The sequence below is a fragment of the Alexandromys fortis genome, unplaced genomic scaffold, assembly GCF_014885135.2.
Source record: "Alexandromys fortis isolate MF-2015 unplaced genomic scaffold, M_Fortis_MF-2015_v1.1 scaffold_1, whole genome shotgun sequence".
Classification (NCBI taxonomy): Eukaryota; Metazoa; Chordata; class Mammalia; order Rodentia; family Cricetidae; genus Alexandromys; species Alexandromys fortis.
Window position 1 is genome coordinate 26,181,765 of NW_026067927.1, and position 24,696 is coordinate 26,206,460.

The 24,696-nt window shown below is 46.8% G+C and overlaps 1 protein-coding gene and 1 long non-coding RNA gene across 5 annotated transcripts in view; one reads left to right on the top strand and one right to left on the bottom strand.

Annotated features, from left to right (window-relative positions):
* Window positions 1–24,696, top strand: part of Jarid2 (jumonji and AT-rich interaction domain containing 2) — a 439,139-nt gene that overhangs the window by 6,332 nt on the left and 408,111 nt on the right. The window lies entirely within an intron of this gene.
* LOC126502716 (uncharacterized) lies at window positions 980–14,476 on the bottom strand. The gene is made up of 3 exons (XR_007592028.1): window positions 14,292–14,476; window positions 13,231–13,314; window positions 980–2,356 (listed from the first exon to the last, which is right to left on the bottom strand). It is a non-coding gene; the product is annotated as an uncharacterized lncRNA (long non-coding RNA).

Below are 24,696 nucleotides of genomic sequence, written 5' to 3' on the forward strand. Positions count from 1 at the left end.
TCCATAGTCTTAAAAGAAAAGGAAAAAAAAATCCCACATTTTAACCTCAAAGGATGACAGAGAAATAGAGGACAGGTCAGTAAACTTCCGAAAGTACCCATTGCACCCTAAAGCAAAATTGTGTGTGTGTGTGTGTGGTGTGTGTGTGTGTGTGTGTGTGTGTGTGTGTGTGACAAAGAGTAGAGAAATGATGGAAGGAAAATAAATTCAGAAATTGAAGAAAAAGGAGCCTGAATCGCCAGCTTCAGTGGCCTGAACTCGCCCTGATAGGTGCATGGCCTTTGCAGCCCCAGACTGCAAGCATCTTCTGGGGTACCTGCAACTGGTCACCAAGACAAGAACATTTCAGTATATTTAAGGATGAGGGGCATCCTCAAAACACCACTCATCGTAGCCCATAGGTGAACAGGGGCAGCCCCTGGGTACCAGTTCTGAGCTCTATTTAACAGCTTGAGACCAGCCAGCTCCAACTGGCCACACACACGGATGGCACGATGTCTTCGCATCTTTCCGCCTGCTCGCTTTAGATCTATCACTTTAGAATAACACGGTGGGGGAGTCCAGGACCCCAGAGAACACTTGGGGACTATTATGCCACAGTGGGGAAGTATGCCCATAATCACCCATTCCTGGGTTCATGACTGAGACCCACACATCCACAGGCAGATTAATAAGGGAAATGCAGGGTTGCATGTGAAGGCATTCGCCTCTGATTCCAGGGCTCAGGAGTCGGGGCAGAGGATCACCAGGGCATTTCAGGACTGTTTGGGCTACATAGAAAGGCAAATGTGAGAAAGAGGGAGGGGAAAAGGTAAAGAGACAGGAGGAAGAAAAAGAGAAGAAGAAAGAGAGAGAAGAGAGAGATTGGTTTAAGTGCTGGGTGACATGGGAGCCAAATAAATGAAGACTCAGAGAAAGAGGTAAGCATGTATTTTATTTTAATTTTTTAATAATTACATTTAATACTTACAGCTGACCTTCAGGTCACACCTGCCTTTAATCACAGTTCTCCATGGCAAACTCAAGTTAATAAACAGGGGTAACTTAACAAGGTTAAGTTCGGACCCTCACTATGTCCCTTTGTATCCTGACACAAGGCTGTTCCCTCCCTCACCTATGGACACCCCCCTGAGGGTCTGTTCATCTGCCTCAGAGGGGAGGTCAGAGAATCCTTCCTAAGTCTAGGTGCTGTTTGAGGCAAGGAGGGGAAAGGTGAGGGTGGCCTTCTGCTGTTTCTCACATATCTTAGTGTGTCCTTAACGCCAAAATTATTTAGCACACAGCCAGCTCCCCTGGTAATGCTTTAACTGTAGCAATGTTTCTATTCCTCCAAGGATAAGTCTTCCCACACAAGTTGCTACCTAGAGGCTCTTCGCTTACCAGTGAGGACTTAGATCAGTCTTCATCCATCTCCGGATATGTCAAGATCATCAATGAAACTAAACTGTAAAAGACTTGGAGTCGGGTCCAGGGCAGTCTGAGACAGAGTTAATTATGCGTGCCTCCAACAGCAATTTTGGAATAAGACCAGATGTAAATCAATGAAATGCTATAGATCTTTAACTCATTTCTCCCTCCCACAAGCTCCTGCTCAGAGACGACTGTTTAAGAAAAGGTCTCCAGATATCACACACCTTCAAGAGAAAACTGCAAAGGTGAAGTTTTACACCAGGGTGTTGGTTAACTTCCTAGTTCTACGTTTGTCTGTTACACACTTTGAACTCCTAAAGACTGAAAAAGTCAAAGGCTACTACACCAGGGTCTGCCTGAGTCTGTCCTGATGTTGAGGCACTCATAGGAGGCCTCCCTTTCTTCCCAACTAAAAGGTTGGGCAGGTAGGACTTGGAAGATGAACCAGCCAACAAGTGTTTGCCTCACAAATGTAAGGACCTGAGTTCAGATCTCCAGTGTCCATGTAAAAAGCTAGATGCAGGCATGTGTGCCCACAATTCCAGTACTAAGAGGTGGAGACAGACTGCTGGCCAGCAGGTCTAACCAATCAGTAAGCTCTGGGATCAGTGAGAGAGCCTGTCTGGAAAAATAAAGAGGAACACTTTCAACCTTGACCTTTGTCCTACACACACACACACACACACACACACACACACACACACACTTAAACAGTAAAAATAGCGGTTCAGTGGGGTGAGGAGCACGATAAAGAAAGAAGCTTGCATCTTGGTTGGAACAGATTCCCATAAAAAAGACTGAAGAAGCAGAGAAACTAAACCCAGGTTGGTGTCATGATAAATAGCATCTTTGCCATCGGCGTGGCGAGCTCTCAGTGGATGAGGAGCCAGCTCTGGATCAGGTTGACTTGAGCTTCAGCTGCTGCAGCATCTTCAAGCAAGGGCAGCTGTGACAACAAAAAGGACAATCACAACTTGAAGCTAGGCAAAGGAGCGGCGGTGATGTAGATCTCGCTAGTACCACCTCCAAGCCCCAGAGATGCACAGTCGCCTTCAGTGGGTGGGAGATCTGAGGACGGGAGACCTGTTGCTTTCAGGCAAATAGAAGAAGGGCCTCAACTCAGGAACCCTTCTTGTTTCGGTGGTCTACCCTAGTCTACCATAACAGTGACTCAGAGACCTATAGAACAACTTCCCTCCCCTTGGCCATCTCAGACAATGACCGATTTTTTTGACTGTACTGTGTTCTCTGGAAAGAGGACCATCTACTCATTAAGGTGTTCACCTGTGGCTTTACCGACGGTTTGAGAGCAGGGAGGACAGGGGGGAAGCGAGGAATTACGCCAATCCCACGTTTTCCTTGGTTTTCTTCTGAAATGGCGGGAAGGAGAGCCGATATCCACCAGTGAATCAAGCATGGTGTCCACACCATTCCAAGCGTTTTACATATCAATTTGTTTTCTAGTGTGTGTTTCATAGCCTTCCCCGGGGAGCCATTTATTAATACTTCAGTCACCACAGAGAATACAAACGAAGCAGGCAAAAGTTGCCATGCCTGATGCAACTTCTTTTAGGGTTGAACCAAGCGCTGATGCAAAACTCCAGGGAGGCTCCAGAGCTTTAACCACTGAGGGAGACTGAGCCAGGGAAGGCTGAGCTAAGGGAGAAATTTCCTTTTGGTCATGAGTCTTTTACCTTTGCTTTGAAATCCCCAGACCTTTCTTTCTCCTAGCTTTGTGCTAATTACCACACTTAAGTTAGAAAACCAAAGTAGTGGAGAAGGGGGGTGACTTTTGTGCTGCTGGCTTTTGTGCTGGGACACTGGAGCTAAGAAAAGGCTGTCTGAGGGAAGCCATCACAAGGCATCTGTTGCGCCCCTGCATCCTTCTCTCCATGGCAGGTACCTTCTTTGGGTGGAGCCAGCAAGGGATGGTGGAAAAATAGTCTGAGACCATTATCTGGAGTAAGAGTCTAAGGTCTTTGGAAATTTCTAGAGGTAGCTTGCTTGTTTTTGTTTTGCACAATCCACTGAGAAGTATTAGGGCAGTCTTGTCCCCCTGGCTTGACTCAGAGAAGTTAGTAAATACTTAAGAGAAGACGGGAGAACAATCAAACCGCACCAATGTTTTTCATAAAAGACACCCCCTCACCCCTTGTTGGGCAACAGTGATTCTGATGAAAAAAAAAAAAAAGATTGAGGTGCAGAGAAGCTGTTCAAAAAGGTCATCACATCCTCGCCATCCCCAGCCTTCCCTGTGAGAGAGAACGGCAGAAAACACTCAGAGTGAGTATTGCTTTCACTCAGCCACATCTCGGGAAACCTTGAGACTGACGCGGACCGAGCACGGAAAGTTCCAGGCATAGGGTTTGTTTTCACAGAAAACCAGATCTACAGGCTAAGTAATGAAGTGCTGGGCCCCAAAACATACCACCTCCCCGGAAAGCCCCTGAAACTCAGGCAGAATTCTTTCTTGATTCACCTGTGGTCTGTTACCAGAACTTGAAGCCATCGAATACTTCCAAGCAATAACCTCACAGGAATGGCCCAGGGACTACTTCTCGAGCTAACACTGACAAACATGCAGGTATCCAGGAAAGAGAAAGCAATGCAAGTTATTTGTTAGGTCAGGTGAGTAACAGAGACTCCATCGTTGCTGTTGCTTCCATGAACCTAGCAGTCACATGTTCATCTCATTTTCCTCTTCGAAGTAAATTCCAACTTTTATTTCTGTGGTATCCAGTCTCCTGAGGTGTCATGAAAGCTTAGGTGGAGAAAATCTAGTTGAGATTAATTTTTTTTTAAACTTGTCTTCTAAATGGAAGCCACAGTGACCAAGAACTGAAGACCAAATGGAGACTCATTTCTAAATGATCTCCTCTCAGTGTGAACCCAGAGCACTGGATCCCAGCCTCTTTGATGGGACTACAGGCCTGGACCACTTCTGCATCCCTTCACTGACCACAGTCATCCTGAACAGGGAATGGGGATGGGGTGCTGGGATATTTGGCTTCAACATTAAACCACAATGGTTTGGACCAGAGAAGTGGGTTAGCTGGTAGAGGTGCTTGTCACCAAACCTGAGCACCAAAGTTCAATCCTCAGCACCCACATAATGGAGGAGAAAACTGACTCCCACAAACTGTCCTCTGACTTACACATACACATATACTTTAGGATGCATACAGAAAGAAAGAGAGAGGAGAGAGATGCAAGAGAGAGAGAAAACATTTTTTTAAAAATTTGTATTGTAAAAGAGAAATGGAAGCCCATCTACAGAAATGGGACAGAAGGCCCCAGTGAGGTGGCCATTTGGAAAAGGACAAACTAGGAAGCTGAGAAGAATCTCTTGTTGACCCTTCACATGTTCTTTCTCACACATTTCTTCTTCAAGGTTTCTCAAGGTAGAGCTAAATGAACAAAGAAATAAAGAAATAATGACAAGCGTAACACCATCACTTTCATCATGTAGAGGCCTCCCCGTGGTACCTTCTCCTCCTGTGGAGCACTCCCATCACATAGGGATATCAGACGGTACCTTCTCCTGTGGAACACCCTTCCCACGTGAAGTACCTCCCCCATCTAGTATAATATCCTCTCCTCACATGGGGGGGTGGGGTCCCGTCATGCAGCGCCCTTACTTCATGGAGCACTTTGTCCTTCCATGGAGCACTCCCTTCATGTAATGTCCTCCCTCTCTGTGATGACTTCCCCTCACATGGCCCCCTCCCCTCCGAATATTGTGTCCTCTCCTCATGCGATGCTTTCTCCTCTGGGCAAGCCTCATATCATGCCCGCACTCACAGTACCCTCAGCTGCAGTGGGACCCTCCCCTCAACTGGGGATAAAATCCTTATAGCGCGGTCCCCGTCAAATTAGACATTTAGAACAGTCGTGTTGTCTTCTTTGAGAATGTAGATAGGAAGGAAACAGACCATAGTCATTCTTTGATAGGCTGTGTAATTTTTTTAAACTACAAATCAGGGCTTTGGAGGCCTGGGAGGAGATAAACAGAATCTCGGCACAAGGGCCGCAGGATGTGTGAGTCATCCCAAGCCTGCCGCTGGAAGGCTCTGAGCAGCTTAAGATTTGTGCTAGGTGTTTCCTCCTACATTCAACCTCATATTTCCATGACTAGCCCTTCCTCCTTTTTATTTCTCTCCATATACTGCACTTGTTGGTCTATAAATAATGTTATTATGTGCTGGGCTTTTAAATGTCGGCATCCTGTGCCCAGCTCTACAGCGTGACATATGGTCCACTTTCCTGACATTGAACAGAGGTTCTAAATGGTGATGTTTTCCTAACCCTGGGAGTGAAAGGTGAAACCATGTTAGAATGTTCTTGGGTCAAAGTTTATTCTAGGTGTCCCTTAGCTGTGCAGTCCTTGGGACTTCTGTAGTAGAAAGGTTTGATACTTCTTCCCCCCATAAAGTCACAACCAGCAATGCTGGGGATGGCTTAGTGGTTAAGGACACCGGCTGCTCTCCCAGAGAACCGGGATTCAATTCCCAGCACCCTCACGGCAGCTCACAGTTCACAACTTTCTGAAGCTCCAATTCCAGGGGATTCCACACCCTCACAGACACATATGCAAGCAAAACATCAATGCACATTAAAAAGTCATAGCAGAATCTTTGTCACCTTTGGGGGTGGGACACAGCTCCCAGTAATTAAAGGCATGGTGACACACACCTTTAATCCAAGCACTCAAATTTGGGAGTCAGAAGCAGGAGAAACTCTGAGTCCAAAGCCAGCCTGGTCTACATAGTAAGTTCTAAGCCACCCAGGGTTACACAGTCATGACTCTCCAAACAATAACAAAAAAAGAAAGGCTAACAAGAGAAATGTAGACCCAATTTAATTCATCTAAATTTTATGTGATTTCAGAAGATTCAAGGAAAATGTTTTAAAGCATGGACGACAGTGTAGAGACATAACAGGACAAAAGCTCGGGCATCCTGATGGCAGACTCGAGGGGCCCCACACAACCTCCTCATGGTCTGTCCTTCCAGGTATGCAGCAGTAACCTTCCCCAATGAGACTTTTGACCCTCCTCCAGCCAAGGTAGATCAGCATTCTCGCTGCCATCTTCAAGACTAGGAGATGGGGACACTAGCATGGCCTCCTTGTTTCTGAGGTCTCTAGGTCTCGTTCAATCTAAAGAACCTTGGGGGCAACATTTTCTGAACCCTGACACCTTTAGACTAAAAGAATGTTCTGAGTGAGTGAGAGGGAGAGAGACAGAGAGGTGGGGGGGGGGGGGCTGCTAAGAAGTATTAGTCTGTAACACAAAGAAGCAAGAATGGAGTCAGGCATGTTGACACACACCTGTAATGCCAGCACTGCACCCTGGGGATAGAGGCAAGAAAAAAATAGGAGAAGGAAGAGGAGGGGAAGAGAAGTTCTAAGGAGCGAGGAGGAGGGGGGAGCAGGAAGGAGCAGGGAGGAGTGAGGAGGAGCAGGGAGGAGAAGAGAGAGGGAGAATTTTCACCTGTCTTCTTTAAAATTACTGTTTCTAGCCCCTACCTGTCTAATTGTCAATCATTCTGGCCTCTGTCCCACCCCCAAAGTACTGTGAAGTGTGGGTTATAGAAAAGCAAGCAGACAGAAGGAAGGAGCCAAGGGGCTGAGCTATGGAAGGCCAGTGTTCCCCTCTTCCCTGCCTCTGTGGTCTCTTTGTCTCCAGCCCACCCATGGGCCCCTGATCCCCTAAGTTGCAAGCAGCTTGCCACAATCCTCAGAAGGCACTGGGCACAAGAGGGGCTGTCATGGAGGAAAATCCTTCCTCTGTCCTCAGGTTCAATAATCGGGGTGGGCAAATTCAACTGGCAAAAGATAGATTAGCCCAGAGGAGTAGGGGAACTGATTTAATTAGGTATAAATGTGCCGGAATTCACAAAGAACTGTGTCTCAGGGGGATAGTTAGAATCTGGGTTTATTTACCATCTTAATAGGGGCTAGGAAGAGGGGCACTCCTGTGAGAAAGGGGAGAAGAGGAGGGACACTCAGAGAAAAGCAAAGGACCACTTGGAAAGATAAACGGACCCTTAGGAGACTACATGGGAGATGAAATGTGGTTGTGATAATATCGGAGTATGGTACTGATTTCTGGTCTCCAAAAAGAGATTAAAATTGCTTCTAGGGCAGGGATTTGCGACAACTGGAGGTGGGGAGGGGGGGTGCTCTGTTTTTAGGCAGATAAGACATTATGGGAATCCAAATGCCTTCAGCTCAAAATAACTTTTGTATACCACCATGGTTTTTTCTAGACTTTTTCGCAGCCGGTCCGCCCATGCTTGGAAACCGGAGAGCCTGCCGCTCCTCTCGGCTTTACAGAATCTCCAGTTGCCCACTCACCAGCCGACACCAAACCGATTCAACTTTTTCAGCGCCTGGATTTTCCTTCATCCTTTCCTATTGCGAACCGCGGGCTAAGCTCTATCCAAAGGATGCCTTAAGCAAAGCATCAGGAGGGCTTATCTTCCAGGTACCAACAACCTGCGCTTTGTCCTTGAAACACAAAGACGTGGTTTTCCCCACACGGGGAAAGGTAGAAATGCAACGAGGAGAATAAAAGTAAACATTCAATAATTTTCCCCTCAAAAATAGCAATGAAATGACATAACATAAAGGCTCTACCTTGGCTGTCTGTGGCTTTCTACCACCCTGCTTCATTGCATGCCCAAAAATACCACCATACTCTTTAGATTGTTGGCAAAATTATTTCAGATTCATGACATTCTGCCAAAAGCACCTTATTTCCAGTGCTATGCCCACCGAACAAGCCGCAAGCCGCTGATACTGCATGTGTGAAAAGCTTTGTGCCCCGTCAAGCGTGTGGTAGGTGTGGAACAATTGCCTCTTGGATCTAAATAGCACTGTTCGAGTCAATGAGCGGGAAGGGAAAAGGAGGAAGGGATGTGTCTTAGGCCTCTTAGCTGACATGATCATAGCCTGGTGTGGTGGCTCCCGCTGGTAATGCCTGACCTCAGGTGTCTGAGAGAGTTGGAGGTTGAGGCTACATAACAAGTTTCAGGCCGGCCTGGTCTGTAATGGGAGATTCTGTCTCAAAAAAAAAAGCTTGGGGAGGGACTGGTGAGATGGTCCAGTCGGTAGAAAGCTGAACACATGAGCAGGAAGACCCTAGTTAGGATCGCCACTTAAGAAGCTGGGTGTGGCAGCATGTGCCTGTAACCCCAAAGATGTGCAGCAGAGACGAGATCCTTGGGCTCATAGGCCAGCCAGTATAGCTCAATGGTAAGGTCCAGGTTCAGTGAGAGACCAAAAACATAAATTAGAGAATAAAAAACCCACCTGACATAAACCCCTAGCCTCATGTGTGCACACGCAGCCCATTCACATGAGTCCACATATGAGCATGTACAAATGCACACATACACGCACACACATGCACACACACATGCACAAACATATAAAAGACATGATCTTGGCCTGGAGTCAGGAAACTCATCAGATGAAAGAATCCTCTAATAAAATACAGAATGCACAGATAAATCTGAATTTCAGAGAACCAGTAACTTACTTATTAATATAAGTATGTATGTGTCATACAATATTTGGGATATGGTTAGCTATACCAAATTAATGTTTTTTCCTGTAATTTGATCAGACTGATCTGGGACTCCAATACTGTTCTTGGCTAAAGCTGCCAACCTAGAGTACATGAGATGAGATAAAAAATAAACCGGAAAAGTTACCAGTTTCCTAGCTAGACAACCTGAGTTCTATCTCTGGGACCCACATGGGTGGAAGGAGAGAACTGACATTCGCAGGTTGTCCTCTGGCCTTTGCATGAATGCTGTGGCTTATGCACACACACACACACACACACACACACACACACACACACACACACACAAATATTACATAAATACAAGCATAATAATAAAAAATGTAATCTGGCAACTCTTAAGCATCAGTTTAAGAAACTGACATCATGGCTACTGAGCTGGTGGAGGGGGCCATGTTTGAAATCACAGACTGCAGTGATTTCACCGCAGTGGGAGGCCAAACAAGGAGCACCTCTGAATCCGGCTGCCTTCTAGCCCTGCCCTACTTTGTTTGGCAGCAAACAGGAGCTGGCGCTGGCCCTGCCACAGTAAGAAGAGATGCTATGCTGAGCCAGGAGCTGCAGGACCAGGGTGTCCCTGGCTGTAAATGTCTTGTGTCCAAGACCCATCCCTGGATCCCAGCTCTCCTTCTTCCTCCTCACATGGGTTTCTATCCTCAGCTCTGGGGGAAGAGCTTTCCTCCAGGGCCTCAGACAGCAGCTCTGCCTCTGAGCTCCGCCTGAGTGTCTCACACACCAAAAGCAGAGCCCACAGCCCTTCCCCCACACCCTTTCTCACCTCCTTGGAGCACTAGTCTTGATGGATTCAATCCTTGGTGCGATTTTCTTCCCTTACATACATACATACATTTATTTATTTATTTATTTATTTATTTAGAGACAGTGTCTCCTGAACCCCAGACTGGCCTTGCTAGGCATTAGAGGGTTGAAGTTCTGCACGTCCCGCCTCCACCTCCTCAGTGCTGACGTTACAGGCAAGCACCACCATCCCTAGTTTTATGCCGGGCTGATGGATCAAACCCAAGGCTTCTTGAATGCTAGGTAAACTCCAACCCAAGACCCAGTGTCTTTTTCCTTCCTTCTTTCTTTCTTCCTCCTTCCTTCCTTTCTTCTTTTAAACTTGTAAAGGTTATCATTCGCACATACCCCTTTTCAATAAAACCACAATTCCCCTGGGTTGCCCTTCACACCTCAAAGTCCAACCCCACCTCCCTCTCCCCTCCCAGTCAAAGCAAGCCAGCCTTTTCCTCTCCCAATCTCTTTCATTATCGTCATTCCCATTGAAAAAGTTTCCATGGCTTCCAGCTTCCTGCAGAGTTAAATCTAGACCTCCTTTCTGGCTTTTCACAGCCCTTCATAATAAAGCCCTACTCTGCCTAGATGCTTCCGGTCCTCCTATTTCCTGACACACAGCCTCTTCAATAGCAGGGCCTTCTGACCTCCTGTCTGAGGAATCCATCAGCGCAATCCCAGCTCCACTGCACTTTCCCCCGTTGAGAACAAGCTTGCTTGCCACTGGCTGACTAAACCTGTCCACTTGTTAAAAGACAAGCAATTTCCCTTTCCATCATGGAGATTTCCTTACCTGGCCCAGCCCACGTGGATCCCTCAAGACAGTCTTTACATTATTACTAAGGACAGGAAGTACAACGTGATGAAACTGAGCTGGGGATGCAGCTCTCTTACTAAGAGTGTCTGCCTAACACACTTGAGGCCCTGGATTAGATTCCCAGCACAGCATAAGACTGTGGGCACCCACAATCCCAGCACCAGGGAGACAGAGGCAGGAGGAGCCAAAATCCAAGGTCATCCTCAATTATGTATTGAGTTCAAAGCCATACTGTGATACATATATATGTTCCTATCTTTAAAAAAAAAGAAAATCCAGGGAGAGGCAATCTCATTTTAATGAGATCCTAACATGCTAACACTCTGGCTGGCAAAAGGAACACTGTACAAGGAAGATTTAAACTAGATCCCATCCGAGGATGGTGACACCAAGTCCAGGGTGGAGAAGATGGGGACAAGAAGCAACAGGACAATTAGGAAATTGTAGCAATGGTTTAAGCAAGGTTCAGAGGACCTGAAATAAAATGGCACCCGCAGGAGGAAGAGGACACAGAGGTCTTAGGTCTGAGCATGCCTGACAAGCCGACCAGTGGCTGTCACAGAAGGCAACTGCCCAAGATGGGAAGCCGAGAAAATTCAGGAAGTCTCAAAGTCACTCAAAAGCCTGCTCTCCACAGATAGGTGCTTACTGTGTTTGCTGGAGGTGTTGGATTTGAGACCTGACCCAAGGAATTGAGAAAGAGGAGCTATGGGCAGAAGCTAAGAGGAAGATGTTTTCCAAGACTATTATGGTACCTGGTCTTGTACCCAGGTAACCCAAAGTAAGGTGAGCTGACTCTCTCCTCCCACACCCAAGATGGAGAGTGCCTCAACCCAGGGATATTGAGGACTGAGACACCTGCGGAGCATGCCTGGAGTAGCCTCTGGCAGAAGCCCCAGGCCAGGCAAGGAAACAAAGTCCAGGAGTAGATCTCAGAGCAAAACACAACACTGAGGCCTGGAATTAAAGCTTACACACACACACACACACACACACACACACACACACACATACACACACACACACACACACACACATAATGACTTGTCCTAATTAGGGTTTCTGTTGCTATGGTGAAACACCGTGACCAAAAGCAAGTTGAGGAGGGAAGGGTTTATTTGCCTTATTCTTCTACATCATAGTTCATCATTGAAGGAAGTCAGGACAGGAACTCAAGCAGGGCAGGAACCTAGAGGCAGGAGCTGATGCAGAGGCCATGTAAAGGAGTTGCTTACTGACTTGCTCATCATGGCTTGCTCAGGCTGTTTTCTTATAGAACCCAGGATGCCCAGGACGCCCAGCACAGGGATGGCACCACACACAGATGGGCTGCCCATCCCCCATTGATAGCTAATTAAGAAAATGCCCCACAGGCTTTCCCACAGCCCAGTCTTATGGAGGCATTTTCTCAACTGAGACTCCCTCCTCTCAGATGACTCTAGCTTGTGTCAAGTTGACATGAAACTAGCCAGCACATGACTCCAGGGAACTCTGGGAAATAACTGGCCGGCACCCTGCAATAGGGGTAGCAGAGGCTGGAAAAGTTTAATTTCTAACAGCGCCTTTGACCTCTTGTGTACCCACAGGCAAGCCTAGAAACATATCCACTGTAAATGGAACCACCAGGCATCCCACATCGCGTGACAATCTGCAGTTAGTTTGACTGTCTCGCTCACAGGCCCCTGAACTTCACACACACACGAAGAAGCATTGTTGAGTCTGTGGCCTCAGCACAGGGCACCTGGCACAGAGCAGGTATCGAGTCAACGTTAGTCCATAAGTAGATGGACTGCCAAGAGGATCTCACCACTCGGTCCCCTGATCTAAAATAATATTACTATGAAACTCTAGCCTTCAGAATGAAAAGCAATGAGGTACCTCCCATGGGAAGCATGAATTCTGAGGTGGCTATGGCATCCAGGAGGCCCTGCTGGAATGTTTGCTTCTATTTCTCTGCTCCTTGTGAAATTAAGCTGCTTTTGAACCTAATAAAATAGGTTGCTTGGCAAGATTAGCCTGCAAATTCAGAAAGATTTTTTTCAAAAAATCTTTTTCCATTCCACAACATAGGGTTATGCTTATTAAGTATTAAAGGCCAAAGATTTAAGTAACAGATGTAAGTATCCACAGGCCCACCACATCTTTAGTCTTTAGTCATGATGGTACAAGCCTATAATTCTAGCGCTTGGGAAACTGAGTCAGGAAGAAGATGCTATAAGTTCAACACCAGCCTGTGCTACATAGTAAGTTGAAGACTAGTTTGGGCTAACCTAGGCCATATCTCCAAAAGCTTAAATGATGAATTAAAATGAACCAAGGATCTGAGAGACACCAAGGGAGAACTATGATCGCCATCCTGCTGCAGCCCCGTCACGTGTAAACACAGCCTAAAGTTCTAGCTGCCATCAGAACTCATCCAAGTGAACTTCGAAAGGTAGAGACCAAGACAGCAAACAGTCACACGTTCTTTAGTGGGCCAGCAGTACCCCCACCCCACCCCAGTCGCAACAGAGTGCAGGACAATTTTAGGCTCCCTGTCATTGGATACAGAAGCGTCTCGCTGGTGCTTTTGCCCCACAGGGATCACCGCACAGTTGCACCTCCATGCCTTGTGACTCACCGTGATGCTGGAGCCAGTGGCCCAACGGATAAACCAAACTGAACCTTGTCTTGGTGATAGTCTGGGGTGCAAACTGGCTGGGAGCTGGGGAAAGGAGGAAGCAGTGAGTTAAAAAGGTGTGTGTGTTTATGATCTATGAGCCAAGTTAACTTCCTCCCACTTTTTCTTCCTCTGGAGTCATTGGTGATTTTTTTTTTAACTGCTGCACCAAAGGCCCACATGTTACATCACCAGACCCTGGAGTCCCTGCCATTACATACAGACAGGAAGAGAACAATCCTCAAACCAGGACAGGTCAGCCTTCCAACACAGTGGAACTGTTCCCAGAGTAAAGGAAACAGGGAATATCTGTCACCACGCTTGACGAGTTTTAAAATGAGTGCTCAGCTCTATGCACAGACACTAAACTAAATGGCTTTCAGTTACGAAGTGGCATGGACATTCCTGGGATCTACGAGATACAGCAAATGACGAACCTGCCCGTTACTACACAAAAGGATTCGGGAGTTGCGGTGAGATAAAGAGAGCTGAAAATCACCCTTGAAAAGAATCTGACTTCGTGAGACCGATATGATCCAGAAGCATGCTGAATTCCCTACTCTCTGAGAACATCTGTCCTCCATAGCCACAGGCTCCAAACCCATGGCCTCAATCAACCACCGACAGAAAACAATTGGGCGGGGAAGGGGGGGTCTGGCTGAACATGGAGAGACGTGTTTCCCTGTCGTGATCCCCAAAACAACACACTATAACAAGTGTTTGCCCAGCATCTATGTTGTAGAGGTATCCTTGGGTGCCTAGCCATGCTTCCAAGTGTGTAGAGGGTATATGTAGAGTATGGAGAGAGCAGGTGGAACTTTCCATTTAGATACCGATGGTGGGTGACCATGGAGACCCTCCGACAATAATCCAGGTCACCAGGTACAAGCCCAGAGCCGGAAGATACAATTTCTGTTGTTGCTGTTGCTGCTATTGTTGCTATTGCTATTGTTGCTGCTGCTGTTACAGTCGTTGTCTTGAGGCAAGGTCTTACACTGTATTCCTGGTGACCCGGTACTTACCATGTAGCTCAGGATGGCTTCAAACTCACAGCAATCTTCCCGAGTGTTAGATTACAGGCATGTGGCACCACACCTGGCTTGCAAAATACACTCTTCCAGCCAGCTCCTCTGGGACCACTTCCAGCTTCCTGTGAAGAGCAAGATGAGCTAAAATCCAAGTCAGAAGCCCCACCATTGTCTAAATGCACAGGGTGGCCTGGGATGCGAAGAGAGAAATGTCTAATCCCTCGGCCACCATCTACCCTTCTGCCGAGCCTGGCAGAGCAGAACAAGAGCCAGGAAGATCCTGCAACAATGACTGGCGTGACGAGATATGCCCATGGGTGTAACGATCACACAAATGTTCCGGGGGTAACCAACCAGTTTCTGATAGGATTTGAAAGCCTGCTCCACAGGCTCAGCAATACACGCCTGGAACTGCACTTCTGGAACCCATGGTTGGGAAGCTCACAGACCCCAGGGGTAATTCTAATACTGCTAATTGCTAAATGGGTATAATATCAAATTCCCCTCTAAATCAATATTTCTCTACCTAGTAGTTTAGCGCAGCTCTCAGACCTCATCAGAGAAATGTCTTTGTGTACCAGATATCTGATGGCGTTAGTTAATGTTATCTGCTGGTGTTAGTTAACGTTATCTGTTGGTCTTAGTTAATGTTATCTGTTGGTCTTAGTTAATGTTATCTGATGGTGTTAGTTAATGCAGAAACCCTTAACTGGGCAAAGGGCAAAGCCTGTGACAGAGCTCGGCCCAGCTACAAATGGGGCATCCTATCACAGCCTTCCTCAGAGCTCAGGGTTCACAGAAGAGGAGGAGGAAGACTGCAAGGCCAAAGCAAAAGTTCCTCTGAACATGACAGAATAACCGGATGCATGAACTTATAGCCGCTTTGGTGGCTTGCACAAGACTTGCACGAGATCAAGCCAGTCAAAATTCTAGCCTGGAGTGGGAAGGACTTCATGAGTCTCCCCCTCTGAGGAGCTATGGACAGCCGTGGCTTCTGGGGGAGGGAGGGAGGGAGAGAGAGAGGGAGGGAGGGAGGGAGGGAGGACCCATTTTCTTTAAGGCTCTGTTTCCTGGTAGATTGGCCTATTCTCCAATGAATGGCTCCACCATCAGAAGGATATGGACAACACAATAGTCAATGGACATAGATAGCTAAAGCCCAATGAAGAGTGACTAAGGGAAAGTCCAGCAAAATCATGCTGGGTGTGGTGATTTGAATAAGAATGGCCCCCATCGGCTCATATATTTGAATGCTCAGTCATCAGAGAATTCTATTTGAATAGGATTAGGGGTGTGGCCATGTTAGAGGAAGTATGCCTCTGGAGTGGGCTTTGGACTTTGAGATTTCAAAAGTGCAGTCCAAGCCCAGTCTCTCTCTCTCTCTCTCTCTCTCTCTCTCTCTCTCTCTCTCTCTCTCTCTCTCTCTCTCTCTCCTTGTGGATTAGGATGTCTTCTCCAGTAGGACCCCTGCCTGTCACCATGCTTGCTGCCATAGACTAAGCCTCTGTAATTATCTGTATCAGCTCCTGCCTCCAGGTTCCTGCCCTGCTTGAGTTCCTGCCCTGACTCCCTGCAGTGGTGGACTATGATGTGGAGGTGTAAGCCAAATAAACCCTTTCCTCTCCAAGCTGCTTTTGGCCATGGTGTTTTATCACAGCAGCGGAAACCCTAACTAAAACACTGGGAAATGTGGGGAGGCCACAATCGGTTGCTATCCCAACAGGGGTGTCTGTCAGCAGGTTACAAGCCTAGTTCACTAGGAGCTAGGACTTGGGGTCCATTACTATTGGCCACCGGGCTTGTCTGAAGATCTGTACCTAGTTCTCGGAGGTCTGCAGCAGTGGGTAGGGACCTCAGGGACAGAGCTGTCCCACCCTATATTGGAAAAGTCACTCACGCCAGCTGGCCTTATTGGGGGCTGCTGACCAGAGTATCATATTAGCATTCCAAAAAGTCAGATGAGGCCTGGGAGGAAGCAACGGCATGAGGAGAGTTCCAGAGAAGAAAAGGCTATTGGCCTGGGAAAATGCTGATGGAAGTTGCTTCATTATTGGATGATGAGGGGCCAATAATGCAGGGCAGCTGGTGGCCTTTTGCTACACAGTAGGGAACTGTCCTGGAATGTGTCCTAGGCTAGGGAATATGGAGAGGTCCTGCCCCAGCAGACCCCTACAGAATCTTGAACTTCTCAACTGACTTCCAAGGCACCCATGAACCTGGTTTGAGAGTGAGGCCCTCCACTTGCAACTGATTGGTGTCAAGGAGAGGTAATCAAAGCAAGCTGGAGAGGTCACTCCAACAGTCAAGTGCTTGCCTGGTAAGTCACGGACCTGAGTTAAATTTCAGGAAACCATTTAAAAACCAAAACAAAAGCCACAGGCATGATAGTACACGCTTGTAATCCTGGTCTTTCCATGTGGGTAAGATAGACAGATTCCAGCATAGCCTACTTGACAAGCTAAAGGCCTGTGAGGAACCTCATCTCAAGAAAAGGGTAAACAGAATCTGAGGGATGACACTTGAGGCTGCTTTCTGACTCCAGAAAACACATGTAAACACACACACACACACACACCACATGTAACTGGATGTATCTTTCCTGCCTGCCAGTTCTCAAATAACCACTCTGGGGCTTAATATTAATTACAAACTATTTGGCCTATTAGCTCGGGCTTATTATTAACTAGCTCTTATGACTTAAATCAATCCATTTCTATTAGTCTATACTTTACCCCGGCAGCTGCTGACACCTCCCTGACTATGCCTTCCTTTTCCCTATATCTTTGCTTGGATTTCCCTTCTGGCTCTATTCTGCCTGGCTATTGGCCAAATCAGCTTTTTTGTTAACCAGTAATAATAAAACATATTCACAGCATACAGAAGGGCATCCCACATCACACATACACAGTGACTAAAAATTATGTCTTCATTTCAAAGATGCATCTAGAAAGTGACAGAGGGATGTTGGGACAACATGGCGGCCATTTGGCAAAGCTTTGCAGACTGCTCTTTTGTTTTTCTGTTTTGTAGGCTCTGGGGTCCCCCAGAGACTCCCATAATCAAGCAGAGATCAGGGCCTGCACATTTTGCAAGACTTCCTCAGAATACCAGACAGCAGGCCTCGGGCAGAGTCATTGACTTTCTAAGCTCTGTTTTCTAAAGCACAGATTGCAACAGCCCAGAGCTGGGTGTTCCTGTCCAATCTGTCCTTCCCGTGGTTACCAAAGCCCTCTTCTTAAATGAGGGCTTTCACTCTGCTGCTCCCTTGCTTAAGAGCTTCTGTGGCTGATGGGAACAAGTCCAAACTGGATTTGCATTCAAATCTCATTGTCAATCAGCTTCCTCCACAGTCAAATGCCCTGTGTAAGCTGCCCCATCACCCAGAGCAGGTTTCAGGCAAGTCCAGCTCCCTGGTGCCCCTGGGCTTTTCTAATGAACCTTCTTCTTCTGAGAATATGTTAGTATACCATCCAAATCAACAGGACGCTGAAACCAAACCAAGGTCAAAGTCATCCAGCAGCAGAACCATGAACCCATCTCTCTCTGCCCAGCTATGGGCGTCTGTTACATGGCCTTCGAGGGGGAACTGTGCTAATCCTGAGGGGGAAGTGTGGGCTTATGCACATATGTGTTAATTACAAGCTTTGCTGTTACTAATACACACAGTCTGGAAAGTCCGTGTAGCCACTGACTGTTACATAAGCTCGCATTGACTTTTGACAGATTCCATCTGTGGCCAGCCTACGGTGTCAATTAGCGAACAAGTGTAGCTTCAATATGGCAATCGACTGACATTTTCATTCTTCCTCTTCCAGTAGCAGGGAGAGAACCCAGAAACTCATACTTGCTAAACATGTGCTCTACCACGGAACTATGCCCCACCCCTGATAGTTCCGCGTATGTAAGCCGGAAGAAAATAAAACAAAGATCCACGTCAGCACTTCACCTGTCAATGACACTCCCAACTTCTTTGCTGAATTAGAGACCAGTTTTCAAATACTAGATTATTTCCTCCTCTTGTGTGTGTGTGTATCTGTGTGTATGTGTGTGTGCCTGTGTGTGTGCATGGGGGGGTAGCAGGCATGTGCTACAGCAGATTCGTGGAGATCAGAGGACAACCTTGGGTGCTGGTTCTCACCTTCCATCTCGAGAGTCATTCTCTACATCTCACCTTGAGCCAGGGTGTCTTGTTCTATGGCTGTGTGCACAGCAGGCAGGCAAGCCCACAAGACTCCGGGAATCTCCTGCCTCCATCTCCCATCTCAAGCAGGAAACCTGGGATTGCAGCTGCTCCTCACCCTGCCTGGCTTTACGAGGGTTCTGGGGATTCAAAGGCAGGTGCTCACAGCTGCAGCTTTAGCCCCTGAGCCTTCTCACGGGTCCTCGTTGTGGCATTTCTGTACATATATATCATACACCTTGCTCCACTCAGCCCCTCCTCCCTCACTGGTCCCCTTCCTACCTACAAATGCCTACCTTCCTTCCGCTTTCATGTCATGTGTGTGTATACAAAATATGTAAATTTCAATTCATATGATAGAAAACTAGGTGTTTTTTATTTTTTCCCTTGAATAGCCTCTATTATTCCCCTTCCTCTTCCCTTCAGTTCTCTTCCTCTTTCTTCCAGAGGAGAGGAGAGGAGAGGAGAGGAGAGGAGAGGAGAGGAGAGGAGAGGAGAGGAGAGGAGAGGAAAGGAGGGGAGAGGGAGAGAGAGGGGGGGGAGAGAGAGAGAGGGAGGGAGAGAGAGGGTTGTCCATCTCTCTCGATTTGATGATGATGATTTAAGCAGGTAGGCTCTGTGGATTGTCCTATGCTTTAATTCTAGTGATATTCAGGGACTCATGGCTCCCACTGAAGAGAGGGAGGGAGAGAGGGAGCGAGGGAGAGAGAGAGAGAGAGAGAGAGAGAGAGAGAGAGAGAGCTCCCAGTATATATTTGTCTGTCTAATTTGACTTCTTTTGCTTAATGTGATGATCTCCAGAGCTATCCGTTTTTCCAGTAAATGCCATTCTTCTCTCTGTCATTTCCAGTCAATTTTTTTCTCCTCTGTGGCTGAATAAAATTCTCTCATCCCACAACTTCTTTCTTCACTCCTCTGTTGACAGACATCAAGTCCTGGTTCCATTCCCTGGCTGTGACTACAGCAACAATAAACATGGATATGCCAGGACCTCTGCGGTGAGCTAACTTAGAGTCCCTACGATGCACACCCAGGAGTGGTCTCCTGGGTCACAGAGTAGCTGTACTTTCAGGTTTCCGTGGAACGCCGGTGCTGATTTCCATGGCAATGACCCTAGTTCTCAGCCCCATGAGCTCCGTGTAAATGTTCCTCTCCCCACACGCTCACCAGCACTGGTCTTTTATCCCCTTGATGAGGGTGAGACTGTCCCCTCTGACTGGGTGAGATCAGATTTCAATGCCGTTTTAATCGAATGGAGACTATTGAACTGTTTGTCAAGTATTCCTTGACTCTTTGTGTTCCTTCTTTGGAGAATTGCCTGTCAAATTTGGTTGTCCATTTCTCGATTTGATGATGATGATTTAAGCAGGTATTTAATTTTTCGAGGTGTTGACAGATCCTAGCATTTATTCTGGTGGGCAAAGGTATTCTCCCGTTCTGTAGGCTCTGTGGATTGTCCTATGCTTTAATTCTAGAGTAAGAACTCTAGAAGCTTTGCCTCTGAAGGGGCAGAGAGAGAACCCTTAACTTTGTGAGCCACACAGCGGTGCAGCAGTTGAGTCGCAAACACTCAACTTTGCCACCATAGTGAGAAATCAGCCACAAACATCTGCTAAACAAAAGATTGTCCATAGCTACGTCCTAATGCAACTTTTACAAAGACAGGCAGGAGCCCAGAGTTGGCTCCCAGGCTGAAGCTGGCCAATCCCTTGTCAGAACACTCAACAGAGCAATAAATCAAGCCCTGCTGTGTAGTATTTGTTTACAGATCAGCCTCTGTGACTCTTCAAAACCATCAACAATGGGAAATAACTAGACCAAGGAGGAGTGAGGGATGGTGAAGGACAGCCCGGCATTTCCCAGGAGTGGCACACACCACCATGCGCTCTGCCCCACGACCTCTCCTAGTGCTTCGCTAGTGATATTCAGGGACTCATGGCTCCTACTGAAGTACCCGCTCTCTTGCTTCTTACCCTTCACTTGGTTATAACCACATATGTCTTTCTCAGTGTCTAAACTCTTCAGATGTATTGTTTGTTTGCGTGTGTAAATGAGTGTGTGTGTGTGTGTGTGTGTACATGTGTGTAGAAAGGCGTGTATCAGGCCCAAGAGAAACGCTGCATATTTGTCTCTTGCTGAACTCCAGGAGATCTCCAGTTCAGCCAGTCTGGCTAGCAAGCTCCAGGGACTCCCTTCTGCCTCAACCCTGAGGACCAAACCTTCAACATACGGGCCTTTGGGGATCATTTATCCAAATGAAAGCAAATGATAAGCTCATACAAGGTTTTTAGAATTTGATCTATAATAATATGTATGTTTAACAGCCAGATCACAAACTTTCTGAAAGGACACCCTTTCTCTTAGGTCTACGTGAGTTAGCTCCCGCACTTCATGGATTGATAAGAATCTGCTGGCAGATCTTTCCAGAAAAGCAGCACCCCCTCCAGAAGCCTGGAAGAAGGGGAGCCACCCCACCCCCATCTCCACACTTCCCTACCATCATCCCCCAACCTCCACTCCTACCCCTCATGTCAATCTTTCTCACTATCCTCGACTCTGCCTTTTCCGGTCCCCTGAGAACCTCAACCTCACCAGACTAAAGCTAGCTCACCTGCTCCAAAGAGAAAGAAGGGACAGCTCTTTTGGGCTTGGTGTCTTTGCATTGGGCCTTTTCTTAACTCCCTGTAGCTTCTCCCACCCGTCAAAGACAAATCTCCCTTTTGCTGAATCCCCAGAGTCTGTTTACAGGCGGCATTAGATCCTCTATTTGATGTTGGTTACAATCTCTTGTTCCTCAATTTACAAAGCCTTAGGGAAGAGAAACTAAGTCCTTCATTGTCTAGGTCTCAGCCCAGAGATAGAAAGGTGCCAGGGACTTACTAATATTGCCACTTATACACAGAGAACAGCAGGAGGCCATGAGGTAGGGATTATTTTTTTTATTTTATTTTATTTTTTTTTTTTTTTGGCCCAGGTTAGAGAGAATACAGCTTCAGTTCAGGAAATGTAGAAATTAAAATGAAAGACATCTTCATTTGTACTCTTGTATTTCAAGACCAGCCTAAGCCAAGGAGAGGTCTCAGTGAATGTGATTACTCCACGTACCCTGACAACTTACGGGGGGACTGTTGCCGAGGTGGCAGCAATGGCCAGCAACAGCAACCTCAGCCAATGTCCCTGAAGAGAGGAACACATACAGGGTCATGTAGGAGGGTCCAGGGCAGACCTGCAATTGGTCTCATCATTTCTGACCACCTTCCATCAGCCAGGTCTCAGTCTCATGGCTCTCCACACCCCACTGAGAGGCTGGAACCAACAACTGCCATCCTCAGATAGGAGTTCAAGCAACCCAAAGGCAACTGTCCCAAACCCAAGAGAAACGGAGTAGCAAAAATAGGCCAATATGGCCCTTTAGTGGACCTTGCTGTGTAGAATGCATGGGCTCTCAGAAGGGGTGATTAAACCCCAACACAGTTGGGCACTGTTTATGGAAACAGTTCTAGAGCATGGAAAAATCGTACTTCATTGAGAAGGACCAATGAATGGACTTGAACTCTCAAATTCCTTTCGGTTGTAAGAGAGCCTATCTACATTCTGTGAGTTTGGAACACCCATCTGTGGCTAAGGGCTTTAAACCACCTCATACTCTCCCCGACTTCTCCTGTCCAGTGGTTCTCTACCTCTCTGAGTCCAAAGCAAACAACCTCAGTGAGATTGATATAATCTGGAGTTCCAGTTCTCCCCATTCTTTATGGGTCTGTAAGGAATCTACTGTGCAGATCCAACCCAGAGATGCCAAATGCTACCACCCTCCTCTCAAGGAAATGCTCTGGCATCCTTTGAGCGCCAGTAGCTCCAAGGGGGAGCTGTACCCAGCTTGTATTTTCAATATGAAGACAGAAACTTGACTTACTGTTTGGAAACAGTTATCAGGTGGAACTAGCATGTACTAAGGTAGTCTCAAAACACACAAAACAAAACAAAACAAAACAAAACAAAACAAAACAAAACAAAAACAAAAACAGCATGGAGCCAGGCAGTGGTGGCACACACTTTTAATCCCAGCACTCGGGAGGCAGAGTCAGGCAGATCTCTGTGAGTTCGGGGCCAGCCTGGTCTACAAAAGCAAATTCCAAAGCTATAGAGAAATGCTGTCTCACAAAATCAGAAAGAAAAAAAAAAAAAACCTGAATCCAACATTCCTATATTGAATTCCTACTCTTTACTCCAAGTGATAAAACCAGAAGGTAGAGACTTTCTGAGGTTATGAGGACACAAGAATAAGGTAAGATTAGTATATTTTTCAAAAGAAAAAGAGAGAGAGAGGCCCAAGGGAGCTCCCTCACCCCTTCCACCATGTGAGGTCACCATGAGGAAACACCACACACAAACTATGAAGTAGGTTTTTACCAGGCACCAAATCTGCTAGCATTTTGATCTTGGTGTCCTAGCTTCCAGTATTGTGAGAGATACATGCCTGTTCTCTGTAAACCATCCAGCCTGTGGGAGATCACAACAACAGTCAAAAAGACTACGATAAGGCCCTCTGGAATCCAGTAAGAATGCCTAACAAGCGCCCAGCTGAGCTCTGGTTAGCATTCTCTACATTTTCCTCTTCCTCGTTATTATGTTCCATTTTTGTCGAATATAAAGATTGAGTCATAAAGCTAATAGTGGGGTAGCAAGGTGGTTCAGTGAGTAAGGGAGACTGCTGCCCAAGCCTGATGCCCTGAGTTCAATCCTCAGAACCCATATGGCAGTAGAGAGTGAGAAACAACTCTACAGAGTCCTCCTCTGACTCCAGACACACAGCACTGTGTGAACGTTCCCATCCTCAGCCTTCACAATTCATAAAAAATAAAAGAAATTTAAAGCTAATGGCTCCTCAGTATGTGGCTAGCTTTCCACTTATTGAACGCCAGTGTGGTGCCAGGATAGGTGTTTCATATACTGTTCCCAACCCTCTTCCTTACAGCCCCCAGGTCTCTCTAGCAGTGAGTGGAAACAAAGTGGATTAACAACCAGCCCCTCAAATGCTAGTCAGCGTTTTTGCTCCCGCTTTCCAGTGGTCTGCATAGCTGTGAATCCTAAGAACCATAAACGTTTGTTCCTAGGCTCCCCAATATAAGGCTCTCAATTCTCCCCATCCTCTGTCTTTCTAAGAGTCCTTGGAAGGAAAGAGGCCCCCAAACTGGAAAGTACCTCAGTGCTTATCAACGACAAGACAACGTATTTCCTTTCGAAACGTTATGCCGCAACGGATGAAGGAACACCACCTCCCCACAAGGGTAAGGACAAAAGCCTTGAGCTGGAAACTATGAAGGATGCAAAAGCTAAGGGAAGGTATGGGATTCAGGGATGGTGGCACACAACAAGAGGATCCCGAGTTCAAGACCAGTTTGTGTTACATAGCGAGACCTTGTCACAAAGTCAAACACAACAGGAGATCCGGCAGTGAAAAGAGAAAACAAGAGTTAGTTCACATTTCTAAAGGTCAAAATCAGGTAATAAATAAATAAATAAATAAATAAATAAATAAATAAAACCAGAGGCCTTTGCTATCAAGGTAGAGGCAACTTCAAAGTACTTTGCTATATTTTCTTTTAAATTTACTTATTTGGTGTGTGGGGGGGGTCCTATGCCATGACGTACACATGGCGGTCAGAAGACAGCTTGCTGAAGTCAGTTCTTTCCTTTCTTTCCTTTCACCACACGTATTCTGAGAATCAGGCTTCATGGCCAGGCTTGGTGGCGAGCACCTTTACCCATTGAGCCATCTCGCCAGCCCTAGGCTTTGAGTCTCAGTCCTGGTCATGGGTCAGGTACAGGGGTTATTGAGTTATGAGCTTGTGTGTTTTCACCTTCCTTCCTCATGCCCCAGTACAAAAGACTTAAAAGGAAAAGAGCGGGCATGCTGTCTCCCTACCTAGGTTGCTGTGTTTGGCTCTTGGTGTCCTCATTTCCTTCTAAGCCCACAAAAGTGTCAAACTTACAGAGCTTTGCAATGGGGCCAAGGCACAAGTACCCGTACTATCTCTTACCCCAGCTGTCCCTGCTTCCTTCCAATGCCACTGTTCCTGCCTCCCTGAAGCCTTCTGTTCTCTGCATGTTGATCTCCTGCATTTTCTTAGCATCCAGTGCAGAGAAGCCCCCTTCGTGCCCTAGAGGTCCAGCTCTTTCAATCGCAAAAGAGGGGCCTCGAAAGCTGCCATGACTTCA